Genomic DNA, 13,074 nt, shown 5'->3' on the forward strand with positions numbered 1-13,074 from the left:
GATGTCTCTTCTGGATCTAAGATGTGATATTATTATTCTAAATGCATCAGTTCAGCCTATGCATTGTTTTGGGCTCTGATTTTCTCCATCAATAATGACTTTTCTCTTGAGAGAGGAATCAGCTCTAGAGAAATGAAGGAAGTCCCACTAGGGGAGGCTCAGTTGTGTCCTTTGCCTTTTCTGTCAAGTGAAAAATAACCTGCCCTATATTCAAAATTGTGTTAGCCTGAGTGCATGGGATTCTTTCTCTTTGGTGGAGATCTAGATACAAGCACATTCTGACACTCCAAGGGAGCAATCCAGGTTGGGACAAAAAGATTCCAACAAATAGATTCACATGAGAAATCACCAAGATTGAACTGGATAAGCGCAAAGTTGTGGTTCTAAGCCATAAGTCATATTTTGGAGGCTTGTTGGGAATATCTAAAAAAAATTTTTTTGCTCTGAAGTAAAAGCTGTCAGCTTCAGGAGAGATGAATCAAGACAGATCCCTCAAAACTATACCTCCAAAATTTATATTGTTGGGAACCTGACTGAGATAGTTTTGATTTTTTGTTTTAGACTTCAACTTTCTGTATTTGTAGGGACTAGATTTAGATACATATTTACAAGCACCAAGACAGAAATAACCTTAGAGGAGCAGAACAGAATTATGTTTTTGAAATGAGTATAAGGATCATCACTGCCCACATGTGGGAGGTATTGATCCCCACCAAAGACTATTGATTTTGGGGGGCAGGTGCGTAATGAGATAAGGGTCACCTTGAAAGAACTTTATTAATAATAGCTGACATTTATATAGCACCTCAAAGTTTACTTTACACATGTTATTCTGTCTAAGCCTAATAAGGACCTGGTGAGGGAGGTCTTATAAAGTCTAGGGGCCTATGATTCCATTGATTTAGGGAATGTGGAAGCTCCCTTTACCAATGAAGGTGAGAATGGGCAGAACTTGAATCTTGTTCTCTTGGCTCCAAAATGGATTCTCTACCCCCTACTCCGTGGTGCCTCTCTAAAGAAGGATTCCAGCAATTCTTCACAAGGTATGTATTAGGAAACTGAAGCTCAGAGAGATTACGTGACTGGCCCATGGTCACACAGCAAGTGTCAGAGGCAGGATTTGAACCCAGATCTTCTTGACTACAAATTGACTCTAGGTGAGTCACTTTACCTCTGGCTGACCTCAGTTTCCCTAACAGTAAAATAGGGATAATAATAGCCCCTATCTCCCAGGTTTGTTAGGATAAAACAAGATGATATTTGCAGAATGATTTGCAAACCTTAAAGCAATATATAAATGTACTTTGTTATTATTGTCCACTATATCGTGTTAACTTCACACGTTGTCTTGCGCATTGTGGAGTGTTAAGTACTGGGCAGGGTATTTAGGAAAGAGGACAATGCTCGGAATTCTGAAAAATGCTGAGATGGCAGATTGATGGTGACGCGTGCTTTCAGCAGGGAAGTGGCCAACTGTAGGTGTGGAATGAGGCATACATTTTCAGACATGACCAATGTGCTGAATTGTGTGACTTGATTGTATTCATTTTAGAAGGGAGAGTTCTGTGAGGATGTATGTGTGTGAGGAGTCATTGACGGTGATAGTAATGACAGAGAGAATAAAAATGAGCAGCGACAAAACTAAAAATAGAAAGAAAGGAGGAAAGAAAGGAAAGGAAGAAAGACAAGAAGGAAGGGTAGAAGGAAGGAAGGAAGGAAGGAAGGAAGGAATAAAGAGAAAGGAAAGAAGGAAGAAAAGCAGATGCTGTAGTTGCCTTAGTCAATGAGCTGCCTGACGCTGTAGAACCTTCCCAGGTCTCCAGAGAGATGCCCAGAATTGGGGCTGTGAGTATCCAGTACTCCTGAATATTGTTACTGCTGTTTAGTCATTTTTCTGTTGTGTCCAACTCTTAGTGACTTGATTTGGGGTTTTCTTGGCAAAGATACTGGAGTGGTTTGCCATTTCCTTTTCTAGTTTATTTTACAGATGAGGAAACTGAGGCAAACATGGTGAAGTGACTTGCCCAGGGTCACACGGCTAGTAAGTATCTGAGGCCGGATTTGAACTCAGGTCTTCCAGGTTCCAGGCCCACACTTTGTCCACTGTGCCACGTAACTGCCCATACCTGGAGATACCTTGGTGTAATTTACAGACACTATACTTTTTAACAGGGGAAAGATGGAGTGGGTACGCTCAGACCTTGTCATGGATTCTCATTTCCAACACTGATTGGTTAGGGATGATGTCTCCTTAACAAGGCATGACATTCCCTGAACAAGGCTAACATTTCAATAAGGTGTGAAGTTTTGGGCTCATTCTGGATTGTCCTGGTGACACCTGACTATATTTGATTGATTCTTGGTCACCCCACACATCCTGCGGTTACACCCTTGGACTTGGCCCTTAAAAGGAAGAAGTAGAGTCACAGAGAAAATAAGGGATGTGAGGCCAGACAGAGAGAAGCTGATTAGACACACACAGCATCAGTTCCCCAGATGGAGGCTTACTTATTCTGATGACTCCTCCAGGGAACTATGTCTCTGGGATGGCAGCTGATAGACAGATGTAGCATTAGTGAGCAGGCTCCTTACAAGCTAGTAAGGAATTCCTGGGCCAGGCTGGGAGATTCAGGGATGCAAGCTAGCAGCAGTAGAGTGGCAGTGTTAGGACAGGAGCAGGAGCCAGAGATGAGGAACAGCAAGGAAGGAACCACAGTATGTAGGAACAAACCTGGAACTTGTCCTTCACTGACATTGTAAATGGGATCCAACTCACTAGAGATTCTGAATCGCTTCCTATGGTGGAAAGGGCCTTCACACCACAGCCTAGAGGACTGTTTAGGTCCCAGAAATAGCTCTGGAAAGGGAAGGAGAGTCGATACCTATTTATGGACTCAGGTTCCAGTTCTTAGTGGTTTTGTCACATGAAATGAAGTCTGTCCTATATTCATTTTTTTAGCCTGAATACCTGCATGAGAACTTAACACTCTTTTCTTTTTCTCTTTTGGAGGCAATCCAGGTTAAGTAACTTGCCTAGGGTCACACAGCTAGTACATGTCAGAGGCTGGATTTGAACTCAGGTCTTCCTGACTCCAGAGCCAGTGCTCTATCTACTAAGCCGTATAGCTACCCCTTATGACTCTTTTCTTTTTATTATGGAGACCTGGATACAATCCCAAATCTGATATTCCCAGGAAAAGTACTGGGTGGGGTCATAAGCAAAAAGATAGTTTTTTGAGATATCCTTAAGACTGAACTCAGTCTGTGTAAACCCAGGGATTCATCTCTGGGCCACTTCTGGGCCATAGGTTACATGTAGAAACACCTTGACAACTAGCTAAGATCAAGGTCCCAAAGGAGAAGATGCAGCATGGAAAAGAGGATCTATGCCTGGAGGGAGGTAAAAAGGGAAGAAAAAAGAAGAATTTTGTCAAGAATCTGCCTTGAAGACTGTTTAAAAACAGTTTGAAAACTATTTTCAAAAATAGCCTTTTTTCTTAGCTTTCCTCTAAACAAACAACTTTTGACCAAGTAGACAAAGGAGACCCTTTACCTCCACAATCTAATTTGAACGAATCACTACAAGTTCTTGAGAATATGGACGTTTTCTTTCACTTATGTCTGTCTGTAGGATGACTCTTCGTACTTCTCCTTCATTTCCCCTCTCTGGCCATCAACTTCTCCCTCCCACCTGTGGTGGCTTTTGACTTGTGGTCAGCTTCTCCAAGGCCCTTTCCGCTTTAACCTTTGAAAGTTGACTCATGCAGACTTGGTCAGAAGGGAGCCTCAGGCTCTGAGGGAGAGAGGCAGGAGGAACTAGAGAGAGGACTATGGCTTGTCAAAACTGAGTCATCAGGTTCCCTCCCGGGAAGTGTGAGTGGCTCCAGAAATCTGCTTTAATACTTCTTTGGCATTAGTCCACAGAAAGGTCACATCCCACCCAACCCTATAGACTTATCAAGACTTAACATGGTCTTTACAATTCTTAGTTAATTAAGGGTCCACCTGTGTCCTTATATTTGCTAATTGCAAATTCAAAGTGGCTTAAAGAGTAATCTCCTGAAAATGATGTGTAGTAATGTAATGGGATAATAAGATGGGCTGAGGACTTAAAGAAAGCCTGGAGGTAATCTGATAAAGCACACAGGCTTTGAGAACTAGATAAAAATGACGTAAGCTTTCATAAACCAGTCAGGAAATACCCAACACGTTGTAGACTCTGGGGTTCGTAACCTGGCAGCTGAGAACTATTTTTGTTAATATTTGAGATTTCAATGTAACTAGATTCCTCTGTAATCCTTTGTACTTTGTTTTATGCATTTAAAATCAATCTAACAGGGGGTCCGTAGACCTCACCAGACTGCTAATGGGGTCCACAGCACCAACAAATTTAAGAGCTCCTGTAAACTAGAGGGATTGCTTGGTAGAGGAATGGCAAGTCCATCCTTCATATGCTAAAATAGTGTAATTGAAAGAGCAGTGGAGTTGGAGTCCTAAGTACTGGTTTCAAATCCTGGCCTTGCTACTCTCTAACTGGGATCTTGGGCAAATCATTTCCTCAATTGATTTCCGTCTGCTACAAAATGAGGAAGCGTGACTAGCTTACTCCTCAGAGGCCTTCCATCCTGAATCCTGTTATTCTATTAGCTTTGCTTTGTAGTGAGCTTCAGGGACAAACTGCTATAAGGGTTAAATGTAGAGAACTACTGAGCTTGAAAGACATAGGGACACATCAGTTGGAGAAAGGATGAGCAAGTTGTGATATATGATTGTGGTGGAAGAGTATCGTGCTATAAGAAATGATGAGTGGGATGGTTTTAGGAAAACCGAGGAAGACTTATATGAACTGATGCAAAGTGAAGTGAGCAGAACCAAGAGAACATTGTACACAGTAACTGCAACACTGAATGCTGATCAGCTGCGAATGACAGTTATTCTCAGCAATACAAAGATCCAAGACAATCATGGACTTATGATGAAAAATGCTATCCACTTCCAGAGAAAGAACTGATGGAATCTTAATGCAGATTTAAGCATACTTTAAAAAAAAAAAACTACTTTTTTTCTTCCTTTTTTTTTTTTACAACTCAACTAATATGGAAATATGTTTTGCATGACTTCATATGCATAATAGGTATTATATTTCATGCCTTCTCAATGGTTGGGGGAGGGTCTAGAGAGAGGGAGAAACTTTGGAATGGAAAATTTCAAAAAAGAAGTAGGGACAATACTAAGGAAAATACTCTTTTTAGAATACAATTCCTCTGCCTCCCTTCCTCTTTTGAGTTTGCTATCCACACCTATATGGTCATCATTTGGAGGCCCCATCCCCAGCACATTCCAAGCATTCGGCATCACATCCCCCTTGGGCTACCAGTTTCTATTTCTAATCTTTCTTTCATCTCTGGGGGGAAAAATAAAGTATTCTTACCTAAAGGACAAGAAACTTGAGACCCAGTGAATTCTTGTTATAGCTAAAGCAGATCTTACCCCCTAAACTGAGTGCTATGCTTGAAAAGTCAAGAAGCTTTGTTTGGCTAAAACAAATTGCTGTCAGGACTGCTCTGGGGTGTTGGAAAGATAAGGGCCTAGGAAATAGATAAGAGGGAGAGGAAGGAATCTATGGATGGTCTTGAAATCTTAAATATGAAGGACCATTTAGTAGAGGACAGGAGATGGGAGGGAAGAGATGTCACAGGGGCAATCAATAGCCCAAATTTCTAGGGGTTGTGACCTGGACTAGGGGGCTTTTAAAAGGGAAGGGCAAGAGTAGATTGGGAATTGAAATTGAGGTAAGATTAGGTCAATAATTCACACCTGCTGGCCTGGCTAGTTTGGTTCCTTTGTCTTTCTTAGCATGTGTGAACTGTTCATTAGCACCTAAGGTAAAAGTCTTGATAACCCCTCAAAGAGACACTCATGCTATCTGGCTTGTTTTGGAATTCAGGGAGTTCATTTGTATTAACACCAGCCTAGTAACCACTCCAAACAAAGCCAAATATAGTATCTACTCACTTCAGTTGTTTCTTTCTCTGAATTGTTTATTGGTTGGCATTTCTGAATGTTCTTAGGTACATATTCTCCATCACAAACAAAACATTTCTTGACAAAAGCTTTGGAAGATAGACCACCCATCTCACAAAAGAGGAGATACTAGACAGCCTTCTAAGGCTCCTGTAGGGCATGGGAGAGGAACCTCATATCCTATATCAGAACCTATCTGGACTTTTTCTGTCTTCAGAGAAGAGCACGGGGCTCAGACTTGCCCATCATCAGCATATAAACTTGAAGCAATACTTTTAAAAGTTGAGGTTTTCCAGGATAAGAAAGGATGGGACTAGACATGATTTCATTGATTTTGGGAACCCCCCGAATGAGTAAGCTTCCTCTATCAATGCAGGTCCAGCTCTTCTCCGTAATTCATAATCTTAGAGGGTGTTTAGAAATTAAGTGACTTGACCAAGAACAAATGGCCAGTATGTGTCAGGGGTGGGACTTGAACCCAGGTCTTTCTGGCCCAGAAACCAGCTCTCTACTGTACCAAAGCTATCTTTTTGGGTGATAGCTCTCATTTAACCGATAACTCTACCATTAAGACTGGGATATCCCACTTTGGTGAGAGTTCTGAGATTTCCACTAAGAAGTACAGCTCACAAATGTAACATTTTGACTTTTTTGGCCCAGATCTGTGATCTCCTTGGTGTGATGAACTCTCTCAACCAAAGTAGATCAACAACTGTCCTGTAATTTAAAGTCTTAGAGTTCCGTGGGACATTGAGAGCTTAAATGAGTTGTCCTGAGCACAAAGACTAGACTTCTAGTGAGAAGTTAATAATCTACTTTTACAACTTAATTTTTATATTTTATTTATATTTATGTTTTATAACTTTATTTCTTAAGATCCACTTTTACAATCTACTTTTCCTACAAAAGCTCCAGGCCACTCAGGAAGTTAAAAACGTTAATGACGATCAATGTAATGACTTCTTGGATTCAGAGACTTCCTTTCTGTCATCATTTATTGGATTCTTGTAACTTAAGTTGAGGAACACAGATTTATATCTAGTTTGAGACCTTACAGTTCATCTAGTCCAAACCCCTAATTTTACAGATGAAGAAACCAACACCCAAAGAGATGAAGTGACTTGCTCGGGAACGATTGATTAATTAAGATACAGAGGCCAGATTAAATCCCAGATTCTCTCATTTCAAATCCAGCCTACTTTCCGCTGAATCTTCCTAACTCTAGGTCTACTGCTCAACCTCATATGTTATGTTGGCTCTCTCAAGGAGACAACTGACGTTATTCCCAGTTGTGTACTTTGCTTGCTGATAAAAATGCCATAACTCTGGATCCAAATTTGGTAAAGAAACTACTTCCATTTGTTGGAGTTAGAAATTGTATCTGTCTACAGCAGTTTTCATTATTTTGATCTTCTTTAAGTAGTCAACCAATAAACATTTATTAAGTGTCTACTGTGTGCCAGGCACTGTGCTAAGTCCCGAAAATACAAGGAGCTCTCCAAGGAGTTCACAGTCTAATGGGTTAAGTAAAATCCAAAAAGACTTACTATGTGCCAGGCGCTATGCTAAACAGTGGGGATGCAAAAACAAAGGCAAAAACATGGTCCCTGTCCACAAGAAGCTCATAATCTAATGAGGAGAGATTACATACCTGAAAACCATAATGCATGATATATATGGGGTATATTGAAGGTAATCTCAGAGGGAAGGCATTAGCATCCAGGGGGACCGGAAAAGGCTTCTTGCAGAAGGTGGTATTTTAGCTGAGAGTAGGGAAGCCAAGGATGGTAGGGAAGGCCATTCCAAAGTACAGCATTCCAAAGGACAGCATTCTAAACATGGAATACAGCCAGTGAAAAGATCCAGAGTTGGGAGATGGATTATCATGTGCAAGAAACTTAAAGAAGGCCAATGTCACTTGGTCACAAGAGGATGTGAAGGGGAGTAAAGCATAAGAAGAAAGGGACATTAGGAAGGGTGAGGTTATGAAGGGCTTTAAAAATCAAAGAGAGAATTGTGTGTTTGATCTGGGAGGTAATGGAGTCACTGGAATTTATTGAGTTAGTGTGTGTGTGTGTGTGTGTGTGTGTGTAGTGACATAGTCTGACACTATGACAGCTGAGTGGGGGATGGATTTGGGGGTTAAGGCAATGAGAGCAACCAGGAGGCTATTACAAGGGTATAATTGAAGGTAGAAGCATATATGTAGCCTTTTTACTATTATTTATGCTGAGAAGTGGACATAATCACTAATTAGGCTTAACTTATTAATATACATAACCAAACTTTGTTAATCAAAGCATACAAACTAAACCATCTAAGAGCGAGCCATCACCCTGGCATACCAGATTAGATGAGATTCCTTGTCTCCCTCCTAGGTGGTCCTCTGGCTAGTCTCCATCAATCAGCACTGCCCTCAGTGTAACCCAACACAGGCTGCTTGAGTCTCCAGTGTGGAGAGCACAGGAGCCAACCCTGGTTGCACCTTAGGAGCAGGCTGATGGTTGGGGGTCTTAGATGGGTTTTTATACTTTTAGCTGCAGGTGTTACCAAGTTGTTTATCACATAACATGATTAGAAGTTTACTTCAAAACAACAACTGACAAAGTTGATTATATTTTTTCGTTGGCAATCTGTCTCATCAAAGGGTCTACATATATTTATCAGTTTGTAAGAACACACAAATGTTATTTCCTACAGGATACCACACAAGTACTTATCTTATGATTGGAAAATAACTTATAGAAAAACAACTCACTCAGAATAGCTCAGTCACAAACTGAAGGCTTAAATAAATAATAATATAATTAAATATTTAAAAATAAATAAATGAAAATGTAAACAATTAGAGTCAGTTATACTAAGTTAACAAACATTCCTATTATCTTATTAAATACTAAGACTTGATTCTTATTACAAATGGTCCAAGGCATGTGGTGAGATGGCTTGCACCAGGTCTGTGGCAGTATCCGAAGGGAGAAATTGGAAGGCAGAATTGATGAGACTCAGTAAGAGATTGGACATGGAGGGTGAGAGGGGAGTAAAGAGCTAAGGATGATTTCTAGTTGCAAGTCTGGGTGACTAGAAGAATGGTTGTGCCCTGATGTTCACTTACTCATTCATTCATCTATTTCTTTGTTTGCTTGCTTATTTGTTTTATCGATGCTTTGTATAAATATTGCCTTCATTTGCCAATAATCCTACCCTTTCCCTTATCATAGAGCTTTCCCTTATAACAAAGAGAGAGAGTTATAAAGAAAACAGACACATTGACCATTTTGAATAGCATGTGCCTCGTTCTCCATCATTGTATTCAATCCTCTCAAGTCAGTGGGTCATTGCGTTGATTTAAATTCTGAAGTCTCTTAGTAGTCTCCCCACCCCCACATCAAATTATTGTGTTCATTGTGCATATTATTCTCTTAGTTCTGTTTTTGCTTTGCGTTAGTTCATATAATTTTCCGTAAGAGCCTCTGAAAATTTTTATATTCATATTTTATATGGTGTCATTGTATTCTATTTATATATATATATGAAAATTTTTATATTCATATTTTATATGGTGTCTTGTATTCTATCTATATATGTATATATATATATACACACACACATACATATATATAAATAACTTGGTCAGCTATTCCCCAATCAATGAACATTCTCATTAGAATGTAAGTCCTTCGAGAGCAAGGATTCTTTCTGTTTTTTTCTTTGCAATCCTAACATTAACAATTAATAAATTCTTGTTGACTAAGGAGGCACTCACCCTTTTCTTCTTTCCTTCTTTCTTTTCTTTCTCTCTTTCTCCTTTCTTTTCTTCCTTCCCTTCTTCTTTCCTTCCTTCCTTCCTTCCTTCCTTCCTTCCTTCCTTCCTTCCTTCCTTCCTTCCTTCCTTCCTTTCTTCCTTCTTTCCTTCCTTCCTTCCTTCTTTCCTTCCTTCTTTCCTTCCTTTCTCCCTTCTTTCTTTTTTTCCTCTCTTTGGCCATTACAAAAAATGCTGCTATGAATATTTTGGTCCAGTGAACAGAAGGCTATCTCCCTGACCACCTAGATTTTCTAAGATTGAAACTTTGATCTAAGATTGGAACTAAGAACTCTGCTCACCTCATTCATTCATTTGAAAATTTATTATGCATCTACTGTGGGCCTAAAAAGAACACGACAGTATTGCTTAATCATGGCCTCAAAGAACAGGTTATAGCTAGCTTATCTCTAAATCTTTCTGTTAAATTGATTTTAACTTAAGTATGCAATTCATAAAAGGTCCTCTTTTTGCCCTAAGGTTTTTTAGTTATTTATGTGTTTCGGAAACGCTTACCAAAAAGCAGGTTCCAAGGAGTCTTATCAACAATCCCTGACTCATAGTCATAGAATAGCAGAACTCCAATAGATCTTTAGTTCATCTTCTCTAGCTCCCTCATTTGGCAGAGGAAGAAAATGTCAGAGAGAATATTTGCCCAAGCAAACACATTGAATTAGTGGCAGTGCTTGGGCCAGATTCCAAGGCCCCCAATTCCTAGTCCCATACCCTTTCCATGCTCTCCTGTAGACAAACATAATTCAGTACAAATGTGGTAGCCCTAGAACCTGGGACAAGTCTTTATCCATAGAAGGCACTTGACAGATACATGTTGAATTTGAATTTTGTTGAACGTACCCCAGGAATAGCTAACAAAATTACCCAACAATCACATTCAATGGTGGAGGTGATGGAAATTATTTCTTTTGGGAAACCCGGTATTAGGACTTTTATCAGGCAAAGAATTTGTGTGCTATAAGTTTTTCTTTGGATCAATTCTATAAATTTGTTAGCATAGGGAATTCCCAGGAAGGAAACTCCCTCCACCTATGCAGGTTGACACCTGAGCTAAGATTTATAACCTCAAGGAATTGGCTGGGGCTTTGAGAGGTTAGGTGACTTGCTGGTGGTCACACATCCAGTATGTGTCAGAAGCAGGATGTGAACCAAGGTCTGTTGACTGTGAGGCTAGCGGCTCTTTGTCTGCTACACCAAATTTCTAGGACTAGGTGGTATCGAATTCCATCTGCACCTTTTATGCCATCTCCTTTGTCCCTGATTTTTGCCCAGTGCCTCTCTCTTAACCTTAGCAAGCCTATTTCCACTAAAGATCTTAAACCATCAGCACAATGCCACTGTATTCCTACAGCATCCTACGTTTTTCATTGTTTGCAGGCAAAACAGTCATGGGGCATAGATTCAGAGCTGGGAAGGATTTTAGTGGACAATTGGTCTAACCCATTTATTTTACATATTCCAGGCAGGAATGTTTGTGGGTTAAAAGTAAAAGTATAAAAGACATAGGGAAACTAGGTGGCACAGTGGATAAAGCGAAGGCTCTTGAGTGAAGAGGACTTGAGTTCAAATTTAACCTCAGACACTTTACTAGTTGTATGATCTTGGGCAAGTCACTTAACCCTATTTGACTCAGTTTCCTTCTTTCAGTTGATTGCTTCTAATGGCCCCAGACTACCTAGGTGACCCAGTGGATAGAGTGTTCAGCCTGGAGTCAGGAAGACTCATCTTCCTGAGTTCAAATTTGGCATTGGACAGTTATTATCTATGTGACCCTGGGCAAATCGCTTAACCCCGTTGGCCTCAGTTCCTCATCTATAAAATGAGCTGGAGAAGGAAGTAGCAAACCACTCCAGTATTTTTGCCAAGAAAACCTCAAATGGGGTCACGAAGAGTCAGACATGACTAAGAAATGACTGAACAACAAGACTGGGAGAAGAGAAAGGCTGAAGAAGAGAAAGCCTGGTGCCAGTTCTGAGTGATGGACATTGAAGAAGATATTCACATTTCATTATCATGTGGTACTCAGATCTCATCAACAGTTTTCACTACCCCTCTGTTGGGACCCTTTGAGCAGAGGGCACAACCATGGACTCCAGGGCCTCCATATCAGGAGGGAGCCTCACACAGTGTTCTCTCCATTTTCCATCAGCCTATACTGCTTTTGGACTTCTCCGTAATGGCGCCTTTGTACATTTTTCCTCTCTATCTCTCCATCACTCCTTTTCCACTTCCTTTTATGCATTATCTTATGAGCTCCTTGGGCGCAGAGCTATCTTCCTTTTAGTTTTAAAATTTAGTATTTTAGTAATTTTATTAATTTAATTTAGCATTCTAGTAAAAAAAAAAGTATCTCAGGTACTTAATAAATGTTTATTGGCTAGTGATGCCTTTTGAAGCTACTGATGTGTTCTAGCCTTTGGTGAGCCCCTTGTCACTGAGATTAGGCTGTGCAATGGGAATAAAACACAAAACTGTTTTCCTTATAACCCAGCCCTGTGGGCCCTGAAGTTCAGCTGACCAGAACGAGCTGGGAGGGAGGGAGAGGGGGAGGGGGAGAGCAGAGTCCAGTAAATTTGCAGGAAAAGAAATCACACCCACAGATGCTCGAACTGAACATGGTTCCTTTTTCTTCTTTTTTAAATAACCAAACATCTCCTTGTCTGTAGCACACAGGAAGTGGTTCTAGAGTCTCACATTTACAGGAGGAAGGACTTGCTCCCATTCAACAGTACCTCCCCGGGTTCAGAGTGTCTCCCTTTCTGTTTCCCAACATTCCATGGTGGGAAAAGTTTAAAGTTGGAAGGGGGCTTTAGGGATGATTTTGTTTAACCCCTTCATTTCCCAGAACAGGAAATGGGAGCTCACGTTTCATAGATTCTGAGCCAAAAGGGGCCTCAGAGAGCATGGGGTCCATTGACCCCCAAGGGATTCATGGATGTATTTCAGGGGATAAATGAACTTGGATGGGAAAAAATGACATCTTTATTTTCATTAACTTATAACTGAAATCTAGCATTTCCTTCAATTATTTAAAGACATTATTCTGAGAAGGGGTCCATAGGTTTTAACAGACTGCCAGAGAAGTCCATGATACAAACAAGGTTAAGAATCCCTAATTTCATACAGCCCCTTAGATTTTACAGCTGAGGAAACTGAGGCCCAGAGAGTCAAAGTGACCAACTTTCCCAAAGCTGCTGAGGTAATGAGCATCTAAGGTAGGCTTGACACCTCTG

Source organism: Trichosurus vulpecula, chromosome 1, assembly GCF_011100635.1.
Source record: "Trichosurus vulpecula isolate mTriVul1 chromosome 1, mTriVul1.pri, whole genome shotgun sequence".
In the NCBI taxonomy this organism is placed as follows: domain Eukaryota; kingdom Metazoa; phylum Chordata; class Mammalia; order Diprotodontia; family Phalangeridae; genus Trichosurus; species Trichosurus vulpecula.